The sequence below is a fragment of the Lactuca virosa genome, chromosome 5, assembly GCF_052849685.1.
Source record: "Lactuca virosa cultivar CGN04683 chromosome 5, Lactuca_virosa_CGN04683_v6, whole genome shotgun sequence".
Lineage (NCBI taxonomy): Eukaryota > Viridiplantae > Streptophyta > Magnoliopsida > Asterales > Asteraceae > Lactuca > Lactuca virosa.
The window spans coordinates 275,041,982-275,052,387 of record NC_136430.1 but is presented as its reverse complement, the minus strand read 5'-3'; positions in this window follow the sequence as shown (position 1 = coordinate 275,052,387).

The window sequence follows — 10,406 nt, the reverse complement described above, 5'->3', positions numbered from 1 at the left end:
GTGCGGCCGCACACCCGCGTGTGCGGCCAGCCAGCCGCACACCCAGCCGCACACACCCTCCAGCCTCACACTCGACCCTATATATTGGACCCTAAGCCAACCTTACACCCTTTTTCCCACTCTCTCAAGTCTGGAACATTCTCTCTCAAGAGTCCTTCGTGTTTTCATCTCCAATCTGCAAAACAAGTAAGCATTCATCCTTAGATCATTGATAAAACACCTTTTCATGCTATCCTCTTGATCTAGACCCAAGAATTCGTCATTTTGAATGATGTTCATGTGTGTACGGCCACGGACACTATGTGTGACCGCACACACATCTTTTGGCCTCCATTTGATCATAATCCTTAATCCAAGCATAGAAATGGTCAAAACACCACCCTAGGATCATCACCAAGCCTTGGAAAATCGATTTGGACACTTTTCTCGGGAGTGTACCGCCGCACACAGGCCTGGCCGCACACGCCTGGCCACACACGTGTCCTGACCGCACACACAGCCGCACACAAGGCCGCACACTCACAAAACTTCATGTTTTGTGGGCTTACACTCATCCTAAGGGTCCTACACTCATTTGGGGACTTCGTATGTGTTAGTAACACTTAATTCTAAGTGTTCTTATGTCCCTAGAGTGTTTCCCATGTCTATTAGTGGGTTATATGCTAATGGTACTCCTACGTGTGTAATTACATATTAAACTAGGATCCGTTGTGCTCACAACCTCATTTGGCACCCGACGATCCTATATCAGTCTTCCTTTCGAGTTACCCACTTCAGGTGAGTTCATACCCCTGAATCAACCTTTTAAATGATTTTAAATGCTTTTATGGGGGGGAGTACAAGTTGAACTATACAGTTAATATATCAATCACATATGATTAATAACCGTATAGCAAATAGATTTTTGCATGTTAAACTGTTTTATCCAGCTAAAGGTTTTACCAAAACTTCTTATATGCTTTTATATTGTAAAATGCATGCCTATATATGTATAGTTATATAAGTAATGTTTAAAGGACTTAGGAAGGCTAGCTCGCTTTAATTCCTTTTCCTTGTTTGGATGTGGCTTTAGGGTATCGGTTATCCGTCCGAAGGTCGTTTAAATATTAGTTATATATCATGTATACATATATAGTCATAAAGAGTTCTATCAGCCAGTTCATCACCTTTGGGTAGCAAAGGCATCTAGATAACTTCTCAAGTAAACTATAATAGGTATAGTTTAGAAACCAACCATAACTTTCATGAAGGAGAACTTAGTTACATCTAGATTCTAAAACTTATACTTTTAGTAAAAGAAAGGTTTATAGAAGTCAAAACACGGGATACATCCTCATGACGCAGATTTCACCGTGGTCGAGCGGTAACCAGAGTCTCCTGGATGGAGAGCGGGCATTGTGTGTATAGATCTATACGGGACATACACTCCCACATCCTGACTTCTAGCTACAGTCCCGGCTGACCAAGCCAAGGGGTGACAAATGTCACATTCATTCCGACGCGAGCAGGTCGTCAAGTATTCGATTGTCAATCAGTATGGTTACGAGTATCTTTACGCTTACCTTATAATTCATGGCTTCAAGGTAATAAGTATTATCATGGTATTTTCTATATAGGAAACTATCATAACCTATTTTCCTAGTTATACACTAGGCCACATTTTAAACCTTTAAACCAACCCACTTAGGATTAAAGGCTATTTTAGATTCTCCGAGGCGTATTGTTCATTCAATACTTCTTGGAGTCTGTATTTCCTTGTTTTAGACTCTACGAGGCGTATTGTTCATTTAATACTTCCTGGAGTCTGTATTTCTTTGTTTTAGACTCTCCGAGGCGTATTGTTCATTTAATACTTCCTGGAGTCTGTGTTTCTTTGTTTTAGACTCTCCGAGGCGTATTGTTCATGTAATACTTCTTGGAGTCTGTATTTTATTTCTTTAGACTCTCCGAGGCGTATTGTTCATTCGATACCACCTGGAGTCTATGTTTTAATTTCTTTTAACCAGCAGTATTACTGCCGAGGTAAAATATTATTTTCCTTATTACTTTTGCTTGTGATCTTATCATATATTCCTTAAAGTATAAACTATATTTTGATAAATGATAGTACTTTTAGGGGAAAATACTCCTTAAACGATAAACAATTGAGTCTTGGTAGAAGACTGCTTTCAGTAGGGTAACTCATTTGCTTAAAACCTAGAACCATCGAGTTTTGGTAGAAAACTACTTTTATTAGAAAATATAGGATTTTCTGGGAGAAATTCTAATACTCTGTAAATTCTAAACCACCATCTTTGACAAGATTATTTTGAAGAAAAACATGTATTTATATCAATGCCATTAAATACTTATGAACTCACCAGCATTAAAAATGCTGATACTCGCTTTCAAAATAACTTGTATTCTCAGGTCGTCAGTAGATAGGTACACGCCGGGAGTTTTTGCGAAGTCAGCCTAGTACCGAGTTGTATTTCATATTATTCTCTGTATTTACTTTTAATGTTGTTGTTAAATGTAACCACTGTAAAATTATTACTATTAATGCAATGGTTGTTGTACTTTGATTACTATACTGCATATGTTGTGATACTTGACATGACGTCCTCCACCCCAGAACGTTTCCTCCGTTCCGGTTTTGGGGTGTGACAGATTGGTATCAGAGCATTGTTTATAGTGAGCTCAGTATATCAAATCATAAAACATATACAGCCTATAAATACATTGGGATAAAACACTCTGACCAAGAATTATACTTTAAAATATAACCATATTTTACAAAAGTATAAGAACATCCAGAATATAAACACCCGAACAAAGTATCACAAGAGGAATAAGAATAAAAGTCTTTGGATGTTGACCATTTCCGTCAAACCTGGGCAGTTATGTAATCGTAAGCTGGAATAAATATAACCTGATCAACTATATTTATTCGAGATGCGACTAACGTGTGCTTGGGAGTGATGGTGGTGTTGCAACAAATCTGAAACTTACCAAATAGGAATGCTAGAGCCAAACATAAAGTTTAAAATACTATGAGAGTATTTTAGGATACTAAAAGACTCACAATAAAACCCAGAAGCATGTTCAGAAGTTAAGAATCAAACATGTAATTAAAATACCATAGGGGTATTTTATGAACCATAAATAACCTTGCGTGAGAACTAAAAAGACCCTTATTGATAGACCTATGATTTCAAAGTGTATACTTCCAAGATTATATATAGTAAGGATCTCATAGGCTAAGAATGTGTGGTTTCGCTCTACTTCCTTTTCCTTGTTTGGATGTGGATATAGAGTAGTATCACATATTCGAAGGCCTATCAGATCTAAGTTATATATGATTTGTGTATGCTATGTAATTGCAGCAGGACTCGATATGGATCACCCAGTGAAATGTTTTAATAATCTCTTAGGATTCTTTAGACATTTCCATTCTTGCACGAACCCCTTTAGAAAGCCTTATCCACTTCAATAATCGGCCGAAGAGTCGATACAGACCCAGAAGAGGTTCATTGAGAAGGTTTCCAATTAGGAAATAAATGAACAGGGACGAGACTGTTGAAACCACCATGTGCCTATACCTTTTAGGGATAGCAGTGGGAAATTCGCCTGAACTTCCGAGATTCCAGTCATCCATCATGAAGTGATGACACTCAGAGCCAGAATCGGAAGTAAGATGGAGTAGAAATTCAATATGTCTACAAGAGAAGAGAACCTTAGATAAGTACCCGAAGAAAACCAACGCCTGTTCCAGTCAAGGATAAGAGGTGGACAGAGGGAGCCAATACATGGAACCCGAGAAGTGTCTTTTCCTCGTTATCGCCACGCTAATAAATCCATAAATAATACAACTTAGTGAGCTAGTGATTACACTGCTCACACTATGTACTAGGCAAATTGTCTTTCCCGTCGCAATTAATACGAATAGATCGGATCTCAAAACCTCGATTGAGAATGTTTAGCCATAAGTTTTCATGAGCCTTTTCTTCTGTGATCCTCGTTCCGAACTTCTCTCAAATCTTTTCAAAACCGGAGAGTGAACCTCTCCAAAGTAAAGATAACTTAGTAGGAACGACACCCATTTTATGGCTTTCCGATACACTTACTCCTACCCTGTTACCCGGACTGCATCATAGGGATGTAGGTCGACGCTCAGATAACCATAAATCAAGGCGCGGGAAAAATTTATGCCTATCATAGTAAAGAAAGATACGTCTAGGATTAACCATCGTCTCTCATCAGCTTGTGTTCCTTTTCGTGTAGGAAAAACCATGCCTCCAAAGAAACGTAACCAACCCGCTGGTAAGACACCGATCCTTCAATTCGATGAAGCTACGTTCCGAGCTGCAGTCTCAGTAGCCGTAGTAGCTTTCATGGCTCACCTGAATGCTAACAACGCCGATGTTAGAAAGAGCCCTATCGGGAATCCCGATCTTAGCACTGGACATCAGCAACCGACACCGGTCTGTAAAGCCACCCAAGAACCCCAACCAAATCCACTGAAGAGAAAGTTTAAGAACGAGGAGGGAAGTACCTCGACTCAAGGACCTTCCGAAGAGCAACGAGCTGAAGTAGTCAATACCCCTGTCAACCCTTCCGTCTCGACTACAAGAAGACCATACCTAGGAAACCTCCCCCGTTGCAGCAAGTGTAGCTACCATCATCATGGTATCTGTCAAGAATTCCTTTGTGTCAGATGCAACAGGAAGGGGCATACCTCCCGCTTCTGCAGAACCCCGGTTGGGTTCATTACCTCAACCACAAATGTTGGGACCAGTCCAATATGCCACCTATGTGGTGAAATTGGGCACTTCAAAAAGGGACTGCCCAACTGAAAGAAATGACAAGGGCGCAGGAGGAGTTTAACCCTAATGCCTAGGAGAAGCATCAAAGAACCCGGTAGAATTTTGGTACGTCTCTCAATCCTAAGTAGCTAACCGAGAACTTTAAATAAATCAATTCTAATTGTAATTACTCTCTCGTTAAGGCGAAAGTCACAGCACTGTTGTAAAATTTAAAAACCCATTAGGTAAAGCTATGATGGCTTGATATATACGTTAAGGCCATTTATAATTAAGATTGATAGACCTCGAGTGAGTGATGCTGCCTTATCTCCTGTTCCTCGTTTGGTTGTGGATTTAGGGCGGAGCCGCTCAGTCAACAGTCCTTTTAATCTTAATTATACATGACTAGTGTATACTAGGCGATTATAGAAAGGTCTCGTGAGAAATCCATTCATGAAAAATACATTATTCCAAAACATCAGGACCCCCTAGAGTTCCGCGTCAATTCTATCGGTCCAAGTATCCACGATAGTGATACCATGGACAAAACCCGAGACGCTAAGAACGTGTGTGCCCTGTTCAGCACATGGTCCTATCGATATTCATTCCATATCATGTCGATGTTTGTTAAATTCGACACTGCCGTCAATCATGGTTCGACTTGGTGCGACCATGTGAAAATTCCTAGTGCTGCGTAAAGAGAACTTTCACCATAGTCTATGCGTCAAATAAAGGTTCTTCCGAACCTAATAAGAAAACCTAATGCGAACCGTCAGTCGTCTCTCTTATCCAAACCTTCCGAAGTACCCAGGAGAAGGGTACCACGCGCTGTTAACCAATCCCTCCTTAGACAGTTAGAACCAGAAGCGACAGGTACTGCAGGTATCTCGGAAGACGGTAACTGCCCGAGGCCTACCCCATAGGTCCTCCAAAAAGGCCATCCGCACCGCACAATCAGGTTCGTGAATCAAGAGAAAGAACTCATGGGATTAACTTGCTACTGCTGAGTATATGCATTAGAGTGGTATATAATTTAGATCAATAAGATTTAAGATGTGTGCTTCCTCCCTACTCCATGTTCCTCGTTTGGTTGTGGGTCTGGGGTGGGGCCACACAACTGAACATCCCGTCGATCCCAATTATATACGACTTGCATACACCGAGTATTAGTGATTAAGCCGAGTATGAGGTCTACCACGAACCTTATAGTAAGACCCTTCATCCTATCCCATAGAAAAGGAGTTGGAGTCAAGAGAACCACTGCAGGTTGAGCTACTAAAATGACCACAAATTTGAAATTTGTTGTCATCCCGTTTAAGCCAATATAGCAGCCAACACCCTCAGTTAGAAAAGTAACTCAAGTCGTAAGAGTGAAATACATTGACTACGACCATCCATTCACGCTTGATCCCACAAATTAAGCATCTCAGCAGTACGCCCAGAAACCTGAAAGCTGTGACAGGTTAAACTCTGAGAAAATTTGGATGAGAAAAATCAGAGGTTCTGAGTGACGGAACCCTACGCTATCTAGATTTAGCCTAGATAGAGAAAACTCAGTAACACCGGAAGAGTAGTTGCAAGTAATACTCGCACTACTCAGGCACTTCGTCCATCCCGTTACAAACAACTAGTGCCTAGGACACAGCTCCTCCTCATGCGAGAAAAGTCACCGTCACCCTATAGACGATCGACCGCGTTCATCGAAGTTAATACTAGAATGCCAAGAACCACAGGATAACCTTCGCGACCAAGAATACTTGAGGAAAGTAGACGATAAGTTGTGTCAAGCTATATAACCAAGGTCGTAAAGAGATTGTAGACTCGACACCGGTCTAGGTGTTAGTCGATGGGTTATATAAGAACACGCGCTTCCTACGAACTGGAAGGAGCCGACACCTTAGAGAATGGGGCATGTCTTAGAGATTTGTTGGGCTACTAGGTGTTCCAAAGAATACTATCTCTAAAGAGATAGTAGAACCACCTCCTGAAATAGCCAACCATTTCAAAAATCCCTAAGGACGAAGTTAGCCCTGACCAGAGACTGTTATCCATGAAACAGCGAAGCGAGTAAGAGAATGATTCTTTCCAGTTAGGAATCATACTGTGAAAGCATCTATTAAACGATGATGAAAATTAAAACTTTCTAAACATCGTCTGGTAAAACCCTATCTCACCGACTTTGAGAGTTTCCGTTAGAAACACCTCGAGAGTCAGAAGTGCAGGTCCATTTTGCACAGGGTCGAGATAGATGCCACGTAACCAATAGATGCTAGTATATAGCCAATACCTCCAATGATCCAGAAAACCTCCGAAAGCCAACCAGTAGGAAATACGACTCTGAATACGACCTGAGACTCCTAGGAACCAATCATGAGGACCACACCTCCAGTAAAGGAAAACTTTTGGAACCTCAGAATGGTGATCACGCCAAGTGATGATCTCACCATGGAAGTACATTATGATTCGGGTACTGAAACGTTCCATATTCCAAAGAACTGAGGACCAGCAGAGATTCTTGATAGAATTGGTCCAATATCCGTCAGGCCCACACTGCTTTAGGGATTCCATAAACTCCACCCTAACCTGTCCACGTCTCAGCGAATGAACCGGTAGTACCCGACAAAACTCTCACCATTTTCTCGATTTGATCCATGGAAACCAGGGCCACGTTCGTTAAGAGAATCAAGAGAAATCTAGCTCGGTAAAAGAAACTAATGAAACCTTATCCCGTGTAGCATAGAGAACGGAGGAAAAGCCATACCTCGTAATAAATGTTCGTTAAGGACTCAGTATAGATTTGATTCCCCAAGGGAATGGGCGGATCAGATAGAACATGAAGTATCTGCATCTTTCGTGTCCATCCGTGAGTGTTTGTTAAGATTCTAATTTCAGGACGAAATTCCCTCTAACAGGGGGATGATGTGACAACCCGAAAATCATTGTCCTGTAAAGTTCAGCTATTGAACTCACCCGAGTGTTAGCCTTCGTTTTGCTATCTTTTAACGAAATTGTGAGTCTATATGAGTGTTCTAGGCTTAGTATAACCTAGGTATGAGTCTTGGGAAGGGTTAGAAAGTGTGTAGCATCAAGAGATCGGGCCAAACACACCAAAGGAGGTGTGTATGGCCGCACACCCGCGTGTGCGGCCAGCCAGCCGCACAGCCAGCCGCACACACCCTCCAGCCTCACACTCGACCCTATATATTGGACCCTAAGCCAACCTTGCACCCTTTTTCCCACTCTCTCAAGTCTGGAATATTCTCTCTCAAGAGTCCTTCGTGTTTTCATCTCCAATCTGCAAAACAAGTAAGCATTCATCCTTAGATCATTGATACAACACCTTTTCATGCTATCCTCTTGATCTAGACCCAAGAATTCGTCATTTTGAATGATGTTCATGTGTGTACGGCCACACACACTATGTGTGACCACACACACATTTTTTGGCCTCCATTTGATCATAATCCTTAATCCAAGCATAGAAATGGTCAAAACACCACCCTAGGATCATCACCAAGCCTTGGAAAATCGATTTGGACACTTTTCTCGGGAGTGTACAGCCGCACACAGGCCTGGCCGCACACTCCTAGCCGCACACGTGTCCTGACCGCATACACATCCGCACACAAGGCCGCACACTCACAAAACTTCATGTTTTGTGGCCTTACACTCATCCTAAGGGTCCTACACTCATTTGGGGACTTCGTATGTGTTAGTAACACTTAATTCTAAGTGTTCTTATGTCCCTAGAGTGTTTCCCATGTCTATTAGTGGGTTATATGCTAATGGTATTCCTACGTGTGTAATTACATATTAAACTAGGATCTGTTGTGCTCACAACCTCATTCGGCACCCGGCGATCCTATATCTGTCTTCCTTTCGAGTTACCCACTTCAGGTGAGTTCATACCCCTGAATCAACCTTTTAAATAATTTTAAATGCTTTTATGGGGGGGAATACAAGTTGAACTATACAGTTAATATATCAATCACATGTGATTAATAACCGTATAGCAAATAGATTTTTGCATGTTAAACTGTTTTATCCAGCTAAAGGTTTTCAAATCCCGTTTTCAAATCTCTTCTAAAGTATGAAAATCCCTTTTTAGATTATTAAAGCTTTTTCAAAGGTTTTACCAAAACTTCTTATATGCTTTTATATTGTAAAATGCATGCTATATATGTATAGTTATATAAGTAATGTTTAAAGGACTTAGGAAGGCTAGCTCGCTTTAATTCCTTTTCCTTGTTTGGGTGTGGCTTTAGGGTATCGGTTATCCGTCCGAAGGTCGTTTAAATGTTAGTTATATATCATGTATACATATATAGTCATAAAGAGTTCTATCAGCCAGTTCATCACCTTTGGGTAGCAAAGGCATCTAGATAACCTCTCAAGTAAACTATAATAGGTATAGTTTAGAAACCAACCATAACTTTCATGAAGGAGAACTTAGTTACATCTAGATTCTAAAACTTATACTTTTAGTAAAATAAAGGTTTATAGAAGTCAAAACACGGGATACATCCTCATGACGCAGATTTCACCGTGGTCGAGCGGTAACCAGAGTCTCCTGGAGGGAGAGCGGGCATTGTGTGTATAGATCTATACGGGACAGACACTCCCACATCCTGACTGCTAGCTACAGTCCCGGCTGACCAAGCCAAGGGGTGACAAATGTCACATTCATTCCGACGCGAGCAGGTCGTCAAGTATTCGATTGTCAATCAGTATGGTTACGAGTATCTTTACGCTTACCTTATAATTCATGGCTTCAAGGTAATAAGTATTATCATGGTATTTTCTATATAGGAAACTATCATAACCTATTTTCCTAGTTATACACTAGGCCACATTTTAAACCTTTAAACCAACCCACTTAGGATTAAAGGCTATTTTAGACTCTCCGAGGCGTATTGTTCATTCAATACTTCATGGAGTCTGCATTTCCTTGTTTTAGACTCTCCGAGGCGTATTGTTCATTTAATACTTCCTGTAGTCTGTATTTCTTTGTTTTAGACTCTCCGAGCCGTATTGTTCATTTAATACTTCCTGGAGTCTGTGTTTCTTTGTTTTAGACTCTCCGAGGCGTATTGTTCATTTAATACTTCCTGGAGTCTGTATTTTATTTCTTTAGACTCTCCGAGGCATATTGTTCATTCGATACCACCTGGAGTTTATGTTTTAATTTCTTTTAACCAGCAGTATTACTACTGAGGTAAAATATTATTTTCCTTATTACTTTTGCTTGTGATCTTATCACATATTCCTTAAAGTATAAACTATATTTTGATAAATGATAGTACTTTTAGGGGAAAATACTCCTTAAACGATAAACAGTTGAGTCTTGGTAGAAGACTGCTTTCAGTAGGGTAACTCATTTGCTTAAAACCTAGAACCATCGAGTTTTGGTAGAAAACTACTTTTATTAGAAAATATAGGATTTTCTGGGAGAAATTCTAATACTCTGTAAATTCTAAACCACCATCTTTGACAAGATTATTTTGAAGAAAAACATGTATTTATATCAATGCCATTAAATACTTATGAACTCACCAGCATTAAAAATGCTGATACTCGCTTTCAAAATAACTTGTATTCTCAGGTCGTCAGTAGACAGGTACA